The following is a 16,676-nucleotide window of genomic DNA, read 5'->3' on the forward strand; positions in this document are numbered from 1 at the left end:
AAGATGTGATACACACACACACACACACACACACACACACACACACACACTGAAATATTATAAACCATAAAAGAAGAAAATTCTAGCATTTAAAAAATACTTTTAATGTTTGTTTATTTTTGAGGGAGGGAGAGAGAGAGAGAGACAGACAGACCAAGAGACATAGAATCCAAAACAGGCTCCAGACTCTGGGAGATTATGACCTGAGCCGAAGTCAGATGCTTAACCGTCTGAGCCAGCCAGGTGCCCCCAAAATTGTGCCATTTATGACAACATAGATAGATCCGGAGGGCATTATGCTAAGTGAAGTAAGTCAGACAGAGGAAGACAAACACTGTAGGCTCTCACTTGTATGTGGAATATTTAAAAAACAAAACCAAATAAAACCTAACTCAGACAAAAAGAGACCAGAGGTAAGGAGTAGAGGGAGACAGAATTGGATGAAAATAGTCAAAAGGTACAAAGGTCTAGTTAAAAGTTAAATCAGTACTCTGGAGGCAATATGCAACGTGATGACTGTAGGTAACATTGCTGTATGGTATAAATGACAGTTGTTAAGAGAGTAAATCAAATCCTGTAAGTTCTCATCACAATGAAAACATCTTTTTATTTTCTCTCTCTCTTTATATACATATATGTCTGTGTGTGTGTGTGCGTATATATACATATATATAAAAATATGATATATATGATGAATGTTAACTAAACTTGTACTCATTTCATGACATATATAAGTCAAATCATTATGCTATACAGCTTGAACTTATACAGTGTTGTGTGTCAATCCTATGTCAGTAAAACTAGAAAGGAAAAAAAGTAGAAACAAAAACAAAAACCCAGAAATTTATTCTCTCACAGTCCAAAATCAAGCTATACTCCCTCTGAAGGCTTTAGGGAAGACTCTTGACTTGACTTTTCTAGTTTCTGGTACCTCCTGGATTTTCTTGGTATTTCATGGTTTATAGACACATTTCTTTAGTCTCTACCTGTCTTCACATGGTTTTCTCCTCTGTGTTTTCAGTTCTCGGTGTCCCAAATCTTCCTCTTCATTCTTTTATGAGCATAACAATCACTGAATTTTAGATCCACTCAAAATACAAGATGATCCCATCTCAAGATTCTTAACTTCATTACATCTGCAAAGATCCTCCTTCCAAATAAGATCACATTCACAGAAACCAGGGGTTGGGACTTTGGACATATTTTTGAGGGTACACAATTCATGGATGAAATGCATATGAATATGTGTCATGATTTAATTTTTTTTAAGTTTTTAAGAAAAGAAATGGTAAATAATTTTTTAATGGGGGTTTTTGTGGGGTCTGAGTTTTTGTGACAAAAGTTCTATAGATTAGGGAGAGAAAAAAAATTGTACAAATTTGCCACCCTGTGAGGGAGAAATTCTTGATCAGTCTTGAAAAATGTCTTCACTAATTATGATTCTGAAAAAATTTTTTCAAATAAGGTTTTCAAAGGACATTTGAATGGTTTTGTTTTCTTTTGTTGAGAGGAAGCTAATGAGAACAGTGTCATATTCATGTATAGAGAGAGTATCTTTTAAAAAACTAAAGAGTTTTTTTTTGGTATTTCCAAATGCAGGACTCTATTAAAATATCGAAAAACATATTTTGTGTGTTCATTCACACTGTTACACATGGTAATCTCTTGGGGTTTGTTTTGCTTTTGTCAATTATCAATAATTAAATCATTGCTATTATTGAGATTTGGGCCTTGGGACCACTGTGATTCTCAACTTTGTTCTGGTTTGCAATTGGCTGAGCATTCAGGTCATAAAAGGCATATTATACCTAACACTTGGCCCTGGCACCTTTGTGTTTTAGTATGACATGTAGCTTATGAGCAACTTTATTGGGGTCTCATTTCATGCATCAGTTAAGTAAACATGTAAATGAAGTAATCCTTTCTTCTTAAGAATGACGCTTGACTCAATATATTAAAAGTTATTTGAGTTCCCAAGTATAAAAAGGCCTGATAAGTTGTAATAGTTCTGTGAAAAGCTGTTCTGGTAGGAGAACATACAAATTTAAGAATTCAGACAATAGCTTTATTCAGAAGACTAAAAGCTTCTTAGAAGCCTATTTTCTGGACCCTAATGCTATTCTGCAACCTTTCTTTTTTTTTTCCCCTCTCTCTCCTTGGATAGTGCTATCTGTTAAGAAATAGATGGCAAAGCTTTGATTCATCACCTTCTCAAATTGTTTCCACTATATAAAACATGTCTTCAAAAATAAATTTTGGAAGCTTTTATATGCCCAGTTGCATGAACGTTTTGAATAAGTCCTAATTATTCACCAGGGAGTATATCTTTAAAAAAAAAAGCAATTTTTTCTGTGCTGTCTTTGATGGGCATTAAAAAAAGTAATTTAACAGTCATTTTTAAATTGATTGGAGTTCATCCAGAAAAATCATTACTTGGAAAAAAGTTAAAAATTAGGTAAATCCAACTTTTGAAATTTTTCACAAAGTTCTTTTTATACTTTTAAAGTAGTAAAAGGCCAAGTATTTTATAAAGTGTCCACACAAATTCTATTACTGATCTTTCATCATAGCATGGAATAGTAGTTACACTCAAGACATGAAGGAAAAATATGCTTCAGGGTTTGGCTGGGAAATCACTGACATACAACAGAATCACTCACCCTAGTAGTTTTTCACTGTGGGCGCCAGGCAGGGTGTCAGTCTGTGGAGGGGCAAGCTGGTGCCTCATTCAGCTCTGCCCTCCTAATAAGATCAGCCTGACACAAAGCTGCAATTATTCTGTAGTGACATCACTACCAACCTGCCCTTTTGCCTGTATTTAAATGAGTTATTCTTATGTTGTATAATGGGAGATTTCAACTTCAAGTCTGGGCAATGAAAGTCAGTGTGAGTTCTGTGTCATGTTTTCATCTGGCTTTTTTTTTTTTTTTTTTACCTTTTGGTGATGCTTCGAACACAGACCTAGAGTACTGAAAGCATTTTCTAACATGAAGTGTCGAGTCCTCCCAGGGAATTAATCACCTGCCTAATCAACTAAAAAGTGTCACAATTTTTCATAGTGCATAAAGGATTACCCAAATTAAGTCCCAAGATATCTATTCCCTATTCTCTTGGAGATGGCACAGACGTTTTCAATGTTTAAATAGAAAAGAAAAAATAAAACTAGGATTGTTGGAATTTATAAAATTGGAATCCAGATTACAGGATTCACAATTGCAGCAACCACTTTCGGCCCTTGGGATTTTTTTTTTTTTCTTTTTGAACCTCATAAGATTATTTGATTATGTCTTATGTCTCACAAGTAACTAAAGCTCTTTGAGGGCAAGGCTAATGTTTATTTCATCTTTTAATCTCTCATAGCTCTTCCACACTACCTTGCACTTGATAGGCATTTATTAGTGTGTGCTGAATGCATGTAATACATGCAGAATGTTGTCACATAGAGACATTTATTAACATACTTGTCATCTACATACAGAGCAGGCCCGGTCGCTTTTTCTCTCTTACTCTTTTAAAGTTTTTAATGGCTTTAAGGGGGAAAAGTAAGAAGGAAATATTTGAGTCAGGCCATAGTAGCCATCTGCTTTTCTTAGCTACCATGTCTCATTCTTCTTCCCTATTTTTCTCCCAGCCACAGTGGAACAATGAAGCTGAAGGGAAACTAGACAATCTCTCAGTTCGCTTCTGTATTTTAGAACTCTCTCTTTCCCTCATCTAGATTTCACTCTCTCACACTATAAACTAGCTTCCTGGCAAGAATCTAATCTGTATCTGTTCCTGAGTGTCCTGTTCCATAGTCTTCTCCACCAGGAGAGTCTACAAAAGGTGCCAAGCTGAGTCGAATACTCAGATTGGCCCCTATTGAATTAATCAACTGTGGCCAGGAGGCTGGGACATTAGATGGTTAATTTTAAATATTTGTTTTTGAGAGAGAGACAGAGCAGGAGTGAGGAGGGACAGAGAGAGACACACACATAGAATCGGAAGTAGGCTCCAGGCTCTGAGTTTTCAGCACAGGGCCTGACGGGGGGCTAGAACATGACCTGAGCTGAAGTCAGATGCTCAACTGACTGAGCCACCCAGGCGCTCCTAGATGGTTCATTTTAAATCTGATGTTCATTCTTGGACCAGTCAGCGATGGTGCCAATGTCAGTGTCACTGAAAAACATGGTAGCACCTTCTGAAATCCTTGGTTGGAGTAAGATAGGTGCCAAAAGAAGGTAGTTGCTTATGGTGAAATGGAAGGGCCAAATTAAATAATAGGTAAGGTGTCTCATACCTACCAACTATATATTTTGATTTATCACTATAGCAGTCAAATATTAGAAAGTCATAATTAATTCTGTGCAGGTTCCCCTGAACTCAACAGCTTGATCAAGGATCGAACAGATTTTTCTAGCAGGAAATACAATATATAACCACTTACTACATACACTATATCAGAATAGAGAATAAACGCTATCACTAGAAACCTGGAAGCATGTTTAAATACTGAAAAATATTTTAGGTATTAAGAAGACCCTTTTTATTATAACAGAAATATCTAAATATATATATATTTGTACAAATATATAATTATATTTATATCTAAATATATACATATATATTTCTATATACACTTATATATATAAATATATATAATATATATGTTATATTACATGTACTATATATATATACATATATATATTTGTTGTTTTTTCCTGATCCAATTGCTCAAAGAGTTTAGTTTTGTTTGGCTGTTTTTCTTAAACTTTTTTGTTTAGTTTTGTAAGCCATCAAAAGCTTTAAAATGAGAATGTTGGGGCACCTGGGTGGCTCGGTCGGTTAAGTGTCCGACTTCGGCTCAGGTCATGATCTCACAGTCCGTGAGTTCGAGCCCCGCGTCGGGCTCTGTGCTGACAGCTCAGAGCCTGGAGCCTGTTTCGGATTCTGTGTCTCCCTCTCTCTCTGTCCCTCCCCTGTTCATGCTCTGTCTCTCTCTGTCTCAAAAATAAATAAACGTTAAAAAAAATTTTTTTTAATAAAATAAAATTAAAAAAAAAATGAGAACGTTACCTTTGTGTTGTATCACTAGATGGAAAAGACCATCTTGGAAAAGACATTAAAATGGACATTCACTAGGATAAACTATATAGAACCCTCAGGATCCTGACTCTTCCCTCATAAAAGGGTGTATCCAGTCTAATGCCACTTAATTATCTTTATATTTTTATAAGATACAAATTTTCATTAACTCTAAGGCCTTAAAAAAAAATCTCTTCATAACATTCTGTAGTATATTATGGGCTCCCTTCTGAGGAAATGTAGTATTGGATTCCATTGATGACAGTGGGTGTGGTCTTTGTTGTTGCTGTTGATTCAGTTGTGCTAATCTCTGTCCCTTTAAAGATCCAAACAATAACTTAAGAATAGAGAGTTTCAAGAAGACATGGAATCATGAGAAATGATGAAGTCAACAAGCTTCCTAAAGTTGCAGTACTTGAGGAAAGTTGTCAAATATGCATTATCATTCATCTGCCATGGTCCTGCTGTATCCTGTGTAAACTTGCTAAGTGCACAAATCCTTGGCCATTTTTCTTTCCATCTTTATGTGTTCATATTCTCAGAAGTAATGTCAAATACACCTCTGGCACGCTGAACAGTTCTAAACTGGATGATGACTTGTTTCTTTTACATCTTCCCTGAGAGCCTAGTGTTTAAAGAAACAAAAATCGCCAGTGGAAAGTCAGTGTTACCTAACTTACTTCCATACTTCTTAGTTAAACTTCTCCTAGAGTAAGGAATTATGAGTTCCTGGAGCAGCACATGTGTTTCTTTCTTAATATCACTCTCAGTTTCATGATTTGAACTGTCTGCAGTTCTCTGAAGAGGAAGAGACATCCATATAAATAGCACAGTCCTAGAAACTAGACTGAGGACAAGTACTGGAAAGGAAATAGCGAAAATTCTAGCAGTCAGTTAGTTCCTTTTCAGGCCAATGTGTTTGTTAAGCAGATTGTGAACTTTGGCTAATTATAGTATTAATCTCAATTCTTTTTTTTTTTTAAGTTTATTTCTTTATTTGAGAGAGAGCTTGAGCTGGAGAGGGGCAGAGAGAGAGAAGTAGAGAAAGAATCCCAGGTGGGCTCCACACCACCAGTGCAGAGCCTGAATGGGGAACTTGATTTCATGAACCAAGAGACTATGACCTGAGCAAAATCAAGAGTTGGATGCTCAACTGACTGAGCCACCCTTATGCCCCTGGTGAGTGGGGGAGGGACAGAGAGAGAGAGAGAGAGAGAGAGAGAGAGAGAGGGAGAGAGAATCCCAAGCAGACTCCACAATGACAGCTCGATCTCACTAAACATGAGATTATGACCTGAGCCAAAATCAAGAGTTGGACATTTAACTGGCTGGGCCTTCCAGGTATCCAAGTATTAATCTCATTTCTAAAATCTTTGATTTTTTTTCTTTCTTTTTTTTTTTTTTTTGCCCTTGAGGTCAACTGTCAGTGATGTCCACCAGAGTGTGAATGTAAGAGGCAACTGCCATAGCAAACCATCTTTAGCCAGATCTCCACCATGCCCTTGTTCAACTTGCCTGCCTCTGAAATTATCATATCTCCCCCTTATCATAATCATGACTTCTTATATCTTCTGTTGACCCCCACCCCTTATTCTCAGTGTCATTGATAGTGAAGGGATGGTGGAAAATAGGAAATGGTAAAAACTAATTAACAGTATCCATTCAAGTAATTTTATTTTGTGTCTCCTTGCAGTTCCTATAAATGAGAACACCATTGTGTTTGTTCTAATTCTTTGTTAAAAGATAATGAAATTTTAAAAATCAATAAAATTAAAAAGAATTAAAAAGTTATATCATGACAACATATCTTCAAATATATAATAATAATTATATAGAAAAAAATATAAATTCTTTTATCGTAAAATACTTTAAAATCCTTTAAAATTAAAGGAATAACAACAAACACAAATGTGCCCAATACCCAGATTTGTAAAATCTAAACATTGTCCCATAATTGTTTATTCTTCATAAGAAATAAAACCCTATTAGGATTTTTTTAGAGCCCCCAAATGAGGAAATCTCTTCCTCACTTGAGGTTAGAACTAACTGGGAAATGACAAAGAATGGGAATGGAGCATAGCTGATGAATGAAATTCCTATTAACCCTTAGACAAAGCTCACTTACCCTCCACCACCAGCTCAGAGCCTGACAAATAGAAGAAAGCATTGTTTAGTTTTTGTTTTTGTTTTTCTGTGGGGAAGGTTCACTTCAAAGAGAAAATGAGTAAGAGAAGACTGGACTACCCATATAGCTTCTCTTTTCAAACTCACCAATTATTCAAGTGTGAAAGGAGGGTGGGATATATAGATACAGACAAGAAGTTTACAGGTCATGGAAGTCCCTCCACATAGAAGAAAACATCAGGATTGGGAAGTAAGCATTTTCTTCTAAAAATATATAAAGTTAAAACCACAATTTTATTTCCTTTTGGATCCTATTCTCTTCCTTCTCTTGCCCCCAGCCCAGAGGTAACCTTTACCTGAATTTCAGGATCCTTGTATGTAACAAGTACTTAGTCGCCAGAATTGTGATTCTAAGTACCAACATGCTTCCATTTAAGGAAAATATTGGCTTCCAGTTCTTGGGGATTTTGATTATAACATCTGTATTTATTTCAATTACAAGATATTCTAGGAGACTAATGGAAAGAATGTAAAAGATGCTGCTGCTAGATAGGAATAGAGTTTGGATTCAAGGAAGTTACTGCTCAACTAATGTTCTCAGTGCTGAAAGATCATCATGGTGTTAGCAACAACAATTATAACTAAGGAAACAAAATTTAGAGCTATCTCAAAACAGAAAAGAAAGCATCATTAAGTTATCTCTTCACTCTGAAAAGAAAACATGCATTCTATTGACCCTTGCCTTCTGAAATATTTCAACATTCCAAGGCTACTGAGATTTTTCTTCATCTCTTATAAACAAACCCAGTGTCCTTTAAAATACTTTCTGATTTATTTTCCAATTTTTTTTTTCAGGCGAGTAACAAATAAAATGCATTTGGCTTCCATTATTTTCTCTTGATAAACTGAACAAGTTTTAAATTGAGCGCAGGTACCAAAAGGCTTTTGAATAAAGAGAATGTTTGGTAATGAATGATTAAATGAAAACTAGTTATAATAATTAGCTAGGAATGGAGAGAAAAATTGTAAAGAATCACTTTTGTTTAAGTGATAGTGTATGATTAGGGACATCTAGGAAAATGAGCCTACATAGTACGTGAGAATCAATAATGCATCTCTTAGTGCCTACAATTTGAAATTGCCAATTAAAACAACTGGGTAACTCTATGATGAGCAATTGTTTTCTTAATAGACTTTGTTTTTGGTCGGGGTATACTGTTAGAGTTTGCATAGTATTTAATTTTGTTACTTAGCTTCATGAAGCCCTTGATTTATTAATGGTAATGATTGACTACTTGTGTGTTAAACCAGAAAGTATTTAGATAACCTTATTCCATCAAAAGAGAAATGTTATAAATCTGTATGCTTTGCCTCCTGCTTCTGAGCAATATGGCAAACAAAAAAATGAAAGAGTAAGGCAAGTTAAATCTAATACCCCTTTGTGGTCTACAGCAAAATAAAATATGGGCCGACTTCATTTTATGTGTTGACTGTGTTCTTAAAATCCTTGCATAAAAATCAAGACATTTTTAAAAGGCCAGGCATGCTCCCTCTTTGAAAAAATACTACAGTCGATTCAAAGTGCCAGTAATTATTTTCCAATCTAAATAATCACAACTTAATTTGACTGATTTTTTTCACATACTGGAATTTTTCCATTCATTTCTATTTCATTTTTTTGTTACACATACAGTGTGTTTTCACTTAAACTATTTTATTTCCAAACTACAAGTTGTGCAATTAAGAGAGAATGGCTTTTGGTTCTTTTTATACCATGTATACATTAGGTAACTGGATAATCCTTTTTCACGTTTTGAGATGCTGTTGGTTCAATCTCAGAATCACATCTTTCCCAGATACCATATGCATTGTGTCTATCGATGCCTGAGGAGAAAACCTGAATAAAAAGTTGTACTTTTATTTACAGATTTTATCAATGCATTATATTAACTTACATATAGTTTCTTCCCTGTGATATATATGAGCCAATGCCACATTGCCGGTCCTGAGGTTATTTTTGCTAGTGTGCGCAAGATGTAGTTTCATAGATTGGGAAAGCAAAGAGGTAGTATACACAGTGAAATGAATTATTTTAAACGTCCTGACATTGGAGTTACTAAACACACAAACAAACAAAGTAGAATTCACTGTCTCAGTGAAGCAATAAAAGTACCTGAAGTAGTAACCACATCTCTCACATTTATACATGTGTAAAGATTTGAGAAGCCAATAGACATGTGTATGGATTTGAGAAGCCAACACCTAAGCCATCCAGAAAAATTGTCCTGTTGAATCTATAGGAGAATCAATAATGGAACCTGATAGTGCCTGGATTTGGAAATTGCCAGTTAAAACTACTAGGTAAATTGAAAACTATTTATTTTACGGTACGTACTACCTCTTTGCTTTCCTGGCCCTCAAAAGTATCTGTTGTACATCCTAACAAAAACAACCTTACTGTCTCACTGAGAAGAAATTATATGTAAGCTAATAAAATCCACTTAAAAGTTTTCATTAACAAAAGTGCAACTTTCATTCATACTTTTATGCATCCAAAGACTTTGTATCTCCCATTTCTGAGTAAATACTTGAATAGTATGCAACCCTGCTCGCTCTGAAGTGTAGTACGCCTTTCCCCATGCAGCGCTGCATGCTGTGTAGCCACAGAAATTCATGAGTTCAGCTCCCAGGATGCCAGGGCAGCTGGAGAAGAGTTCTGTGCTCACGTTGCTTGCACAAACACATGAGCCTTGTTTCCCACAGTGAGGTCCAGGGACCCCTGAGGTCCTGCAGCTTTTTTATCCTGTAAAACACAGAGCCAGAAGATGATGCTGATAGGGTGGAGGCGTTGGGAGACTAAGACTGTTTAAGAATTTCAGGAGAAGGGACAGTCTGAGAGGAGCTGGCAGAGCAGGCAATTATTTGTGGTGGGAGGATATGGGAAAAGAGCAGATGTCTGTAGATACTACAAAGGAAAATAAACACTGTGGAAGAACAAACTTATGTAGAAAAATTTAAAAGGGGGATTTTTAACAAAGAATGTTTGGGAAACACTCCTTTGGAGTTTTAATATTCTGGGCAGCACTTACAAAAGGGTATAAGTTCTTACAGCCAGAATGACCTTTATATGAGAAATCTTCATTTCTCTGTTTATTCCATCCTGTTTCATTTAACAAACTTGTATTAAACACCTACTATGTGCCAAGAATTAGCCCTCCTTGTCTCCTTCCCACCAGCCATATACAGATACACATAAACACACACTCACTTTGAAGTTCAAATACCATTTGTATTAACTGGAGGCCCACAGGACGTTAGCACTAAAGTCAAAACAATTCACTCGCTACAGCAAGCTGAAGTTAAAAAGCAGCCCCCCGGGATGAAACTTGGAAAATGCTTGAACATCGAGGTGTTTATTTGGATTGGCTTTTCTGGACTTGCTGATACTGGTAGATATCTTTCTGACATGTTGCATCATTTCTGATGAAAGAGCTCTGAATGGTGGGACTGATGGAGCCAGACTTTCCTCTTACATAACTATATAGGGAAGTTTCAATTATTTGGAGGCAGTGAGTTAGATCTGATATTTTTTCCAGAAAATATGGATTCCTGTATTTGAGACCATGATGCCATTTCCAAACACTTGTGTTGATTCTATATCAAGGCTCTAATGTTGTTTGTTTCATTCTATTTTTTTTTCCAACGTTTATTTATTTTTGGGACAGAGAGAGACAGAGCATGAACGGGCGAGGGGCAGAGAGAGAGGGAGACACAGAATGGGAAACAGGCTCCAGGCTCTGAGCCATCAGCCCAGAGCCCGACGCGGGGCTCGAACTCACGGACCGCGAGATCGTGACCTGGCTGAAGTCCGACGCTTAACCGACTGCGCCACCCAGGCGCCCCTTTTTCATTCTATTTTTATTTTCTGTGTCTTCACCATTGGAGTTCTTTGTCTTGTCCTTCTCCATATTGCAGTGCTGTAAAAATAATCATCTCATATTTCAAATCAACTAGAATTATGTTGTACTATAATACTTTTGGACAGATCCAGTTACACTACTAATTAAATTTTATCTTTTAAGGTAATCATCTACACCAAAATTGAGATCCAACTCGCTTAGCCACCAAGAGCATGCACTAATAAAAATTTCAGATTTATAGCACAGATATTATAAAGATGTTTCATTATATATTACAAGTGAAGAAAAAGGCTTTCAACTTTTCCACTAAATTTATCATTAAAGTGTTTTTCCTCCAGCCCCCTGAAGTGTCTCAAAGTTGACTATATTTTATTTGAATTTAGGGAGAAAGAAAAGTAAATTTGAAGTGATATGAAATACCTATTGTATCACATCATTAGTTACAGTGAGCATATATAATTTTCAGAGTTTATATCCACTTGAGCTGGGGTGGATAAACTCTTTCCACCAAGAGGCTGTGGCACAGCAAGAGATACAAGAAGGACCCAGGATGTACCAACATTGAGGTTTGGGGAGGATGGGGCCTCTGCAGCTCTGCACACACAGGTTGCACTCGCTAGGTATATCATCTGATTCTCAGGTGGCTCAAGGCTGTGACTATTATTATGACTTGAGTATACTGAAAGAGTCACTTCAGGCTTATCCTGTCCTTGGAATACACTTGTAATCTTTGAAATAGGTTCGAGGAGAGTAGATTGGCATTGATGTAAGAGAATTCTTGACTTGCTGTTGGCTCAAAACCTGGGTGGTATCATAAATATTCTTGAGGGTCTGAGATGAGAATCCAAGAGCTCTGACTGGAAGGACAAGAATCATCTGCACTATTCCTCCTCGGCCAGCTGGAAGGCTTTCACCTGGAAGGCTTGATGCCCTCATCTTAGATTTTATTTGCACATGTCATTGCAGCCAGTTTGGAAACAGGAAATTGTTTTTGGAAATGAGTCAATGAACCCAATGTCCTGCCCCACTGATATAACACATCTGTGTCATTTTTCAAGGTACAAATTGTCATCAGGATTGGGGTGGGGAATCCTCTTCCAAAAGAAAATTCAACTGCCACATGGTAAACTGATTCTTTGGATTCTACTTACAAACACAATTAACTCATTTATTGAGCATTCTCTATTGCTACATACATAAGGTGTATTTCTCACAGCAACCAATACCTATAAAGCATGTATAAGCTCATTTTAAATATAAGCTGAGGCTCATAGAAATTAAATCACTTACTGTATTTTGAAAGCAGAAGCACCATCTACCTCTAGGTAGAGTCATATATTCAACCTAAAGTAAAATTTTGATGACTATTTGTGGAGTAGTTGAATAAATGTGAATAATTACATACAGAGTATAAACGAAAGGGCTGTGTTTAAGACTAGGTTCATCTATCTCTAAAGATTAGCATCTTTCTATACAATCAAAGAATTGGCTCTAAAAACCATCAACTATAATAACACAATTATTACTATTTCCTATCTTAATATTATGGCAATTCCCTCTTTAAAAACAATAAATATAATGCTAATACCATGATTGCTCCTATTTCCAGATTGGATAAATGTATAAGAAGTTGTTGAAAAAGGCAATAGCATTTTAATATCTATCCCTAGTCACCATTGATTTGATTTTCCCTTCGGCTTAGAATTTTAAATATTCAAAATTCCATTAGCTATTAAATGCTTCAGTCTGGATATTACTAGATCAGAATTTCTGGACCACCCTGTGAAAGACAGACTTTTTTCATTAAGAAGCAAAAAAATCAAACAGGCTGCAGTGACTTTTCTTGGAACTCAGAGGATGTGTGGAGGAAGAAGGTCTTCTTTGACCAGAGAGTCAATGCCCTTGGGAGATGCCCAGACTTTGCCCCCTTCATTCAGCTTTTCCTGCCAGTCCTTATCCTCAAATAATCCAAAGCTACAAGATGATTAAGAGCCCTCATGGCCCTTTTGAGAGTTCTCTTGACCTCGATTATTATTTTTACTTTTATTAATCTGACCACCTCAATAGCACTGTTGTCATGGAAAGTCTGTGATTTGACCTCAGAAGACAAATGTTGAAGTCCTGTCTCTGCCACTAACACAGCCTAATGTTAGGCCAATCACTTTACCCCTCTAAGCTCCAGTTTCCTAACACACAAGAAAAGAATAGTCACTGCTGTTTTGCCTAACCTTCACAGTTTATTGTCTAGCTCAATACCTTTTTTATATGAAAATGTTTCTAAGTGGCAAAATGTTTATAAGCAGAAAATACCATACGATTGTAGGTTACTTCTCCCTCTCTTCCTCTCTTTTTTCTCTTTCTCTCATTTAGTTGTCTTACAAATCAAATTCCATCCTGGGGCAAAGAAATTGTGCAAAATGATTTTTTTTAACAAGAGGTACCCTTCAAAACTAACAATCTCATCTTCTTCCTCATCTTTCTTCCTTCTCATAGTCCTTAGATATATTAGATATATAACACATACAGCCATATTTGAAAGAGAGCAAGCCTTTCTATTTCTTTTCTACCTAAACATGAATGTTTTGACTGAAGTCCCTCATGATGCTTTATCTAGAGCTCTGTAGCCATGACTTCTCTCCTCATTCCAATCTTTCTCCTTATCCTCATTTCCCTAGCTATGACCACTCTAGAAGGGCCTCTTCCCCAATTTTGCCCCTCAGGAGATGTAATTACATGAACTAATAGTAGCCTCTCTTCTAGACCCATCTTTGCATCACCTTCTACTATCCCTTTTCAGTTTTAGGGATAAGATGTAGATATTGAATTCAGGTGAATGTTTGGGAATCCTGGGGAAACGTGGGCAAATTTCTCCGCTATCCTGAGCCTCTGACTCTCCATTTGTACAGTGGTGATAATAACACTATTTCATTGTAGGGCCTGGGACAAATTATATGAGAAGGAGCATGTGAAGAGCAACACATAATAAGTACGCAATGTTGTGCTTATTAAGGGAAAAATCCCCCTTTTGCTGCTGCATGGAAATCAGAATTTCATTTTGACATCTGACTATTGTCTATGTTTTATTTCCCATCATTTTCATCTTATATGACTGCTTAAGCCACCTCAGTTTTGTTTTGTTTTTGTTTTTGTTTTTTGGCTTTGATGGAGAATAAGTATGATTTTTGCTTTACCTCTGGTACAGAAAGTTCCAAGACAACTTAGTATAACAAAATGAACATCGAACTCAAAGTCACGAGAAGCTTTCACTGTTTATGTGCTCCTTTAAATCAAAAGAACAAGATGTAAACTATTTTTTTTATGTCATCTCCTGTGCTTCAGGCTCCTTTGTGCCTTAACAAACTTGAAAGAGACTGATTTACGATCACTTTGGGCAAATTGCCTGTAGAATTCTGAGGACAGGAAATGAAGAAAAAAAAAAAAAGTGCAGCACACACCCCCGGACATTCCACACAACATGTGGAATAAACAGGCCTAAAAAGGAAACCAAAAGCTCTTGGTCTTATAGTGAGGAGTATCATGAATGGCCTTTGGGAGAACATACAGTAAGGATAATAAACTTCTGGAAAAATACTTCAAGAGGGGTGAACTTGACCCTGATTAAAGATAATCTTCCCCACCCCCACCTTTTGTCTAAAGGATGGTGAATACTTTTAAGTTAGGTAAATTATGTTACCTGTATCAACATTATGAAAGAGGGGTACCATATTATAGACTTGTTCCTCTCAAACCTTCACAGGAATCGCACTTTCTGGGGATCTTGTGGGGATGGAGACAGTGATTCAGGAAATCTGAGTGGAACCTGAGATTCTGGATCCCTCACAAGCTCTGGGTGATACAAATGCTACTGGTCTGCAGGCCAGTTGTTTCTCCATCATCTTCAACATTCTTGGTGGTGGTGTTCTGGTCCTTATCTACGGAAGAGTGAGTTTCACCCAGGACAATTTTGGTCCCAGGGGAATTTGGCAGTGTCTGGAGACACTTTTGATCTTCACAATGCAAGCAGTACTACTGGCATCATGTGGACAAGGACCACACATGCTGCTACAATACACAGGATAGACTTTCATAACAAAGAATTTTCTGACTCTAAATGTCAATAACACTAGAGGTGAGAAATCCTGTTGTAGACATACTACTTTGTGTATCTCTCATATCAAAAATAATCTTAGGGCACGTGGGTGGCTCAGTCGACTTTGGTTCAGGTCATGATCTCATAGCTCATGAGCTCAAGCCACACGTTGGGCTGTATGCTGACAGATCAGAGCCTTGGAGTCTACTTCAGATTCTCTCTCTCTCTCTCTCTCTCTCTTTCTGTCTCTCTCTCTATCTCTCCCCCACTTGGAGTCTGTGTCTCACTCTCTTTCTCAAATATGAATAAATATTTAAAAATTTTAAAAAATGATCTATTAAAAATTTAAAAAATAAATAAACCAGTGAGAGATAGGTAGGAGACTAAATAGTCTGGAGTAGAGTGAACTGTGTTTAAAACTGTCTTCAAATATATGAAAGGCAATTACGCAGAAGATGGTAACCAGCTGTTCTTCATCACACTTGAAGTATGAGCAGGAAATGTACATAAATGGACCTATGCTACCCATCCATTCTTTTTCTGCATTTTCCAAGCCAGCGAGGCAAATCTCTCTATGATATTGTAACCATATTTGTCCCATTTTGCTTCTTACTACTTGCAGAGACCCTCCCAAATCCTTGGGACATATTTTCTTCACACTGCCAAGTTGACTTTCTCCCTCCCTTTAAAAATCTAACTGGAAAATTTCCATCTCCATTAAGTCTTTCTGAACTAAAATGAAGCAGTTGCCAGTTCACTTCTAACTTCAACTGGTACACTTTCTCCTTCAAAGTGTTCATTCTACAAATATGTTATTGCCCATCTGTGTACAAGGAACTGTGCTAGATTAGGGGAAGGGATAAGAAAGATGAGTAAAAGAGTCTCTGCTTTTAAGAATTTTCCAATCTTGGGGAAGAAAACCACACACAGATAATTACAATGTAAATAAAATAGTATTTAATAATTATTTTCATGAGAGATATTTAAAAGATGAAAGAGAATGGTTTAGTAGTTAAAAGATTATTTCCAGTTGGAAAAATCAAGGACAACTTTATAAATAGGTATACATAAGTATCCTTTTTCATAAATAAGTATATATAAATATATTTTTTTAAGGACAAAATTTTCTATAAATTAGGTACAACCCTGGGCAAAAAAAGAACTTAATAATGTTAAAATTTGAAGATAGTAAATTAGAGTATAGAATGAGTTTGAGTCTGAATTTAGACTATATTTATGGAAGACTTTATAATGAGTAAGGAAAGAGAATTTTTCAGGATATGTGTAGCTATATCATGATTTTAACAAAGGACAGTGAATTTAATCACCTCTGAATGTATCTTATGATGCTTTGTAATTTTATAAGGGAGTGCTCTTTGGAAAGAATTCTTAATTTCATCTAGGAGGGGAATACTTTGTGATTTCACAAGTATACTTTAAAAACTAGCACCAAACATGGAATTTGGCACCATTCAGAA

At 36.3% G+C, this 16,676-nt stretch overlaps 1 protein-coding gene across 1 annotated transcript in view; it reads left to right on the plus strand.

The window, feature by feature from the left end:
• ITGA1 (integrin subunit alpha 1) overlaps positions 1-16,676 on the plus strand; it is a 169,103-nt gene that overhangs the window by 40,462 nt on the left and 111,965 nt on the right. The window lies entirely within an intron of this gene.

The sequence above is a fragment of the Herpailurus yagouaroundi genome, unplaced genomic scaffold (genome assembly GCF_014898765.1).
Source record: "Herpailurus yagouaroundi ecotype Mexico unplaced genomic scaffold, PumYag 29, whole genome shotgun sequence".
NCBI classification, from domain to species: domain Eukaryota; kingdom Metazoa; phylum Chordata; class Mammalia; order Carnivora; family Felidae; genus Herpailurus; species Herpailurus yagouaroundi.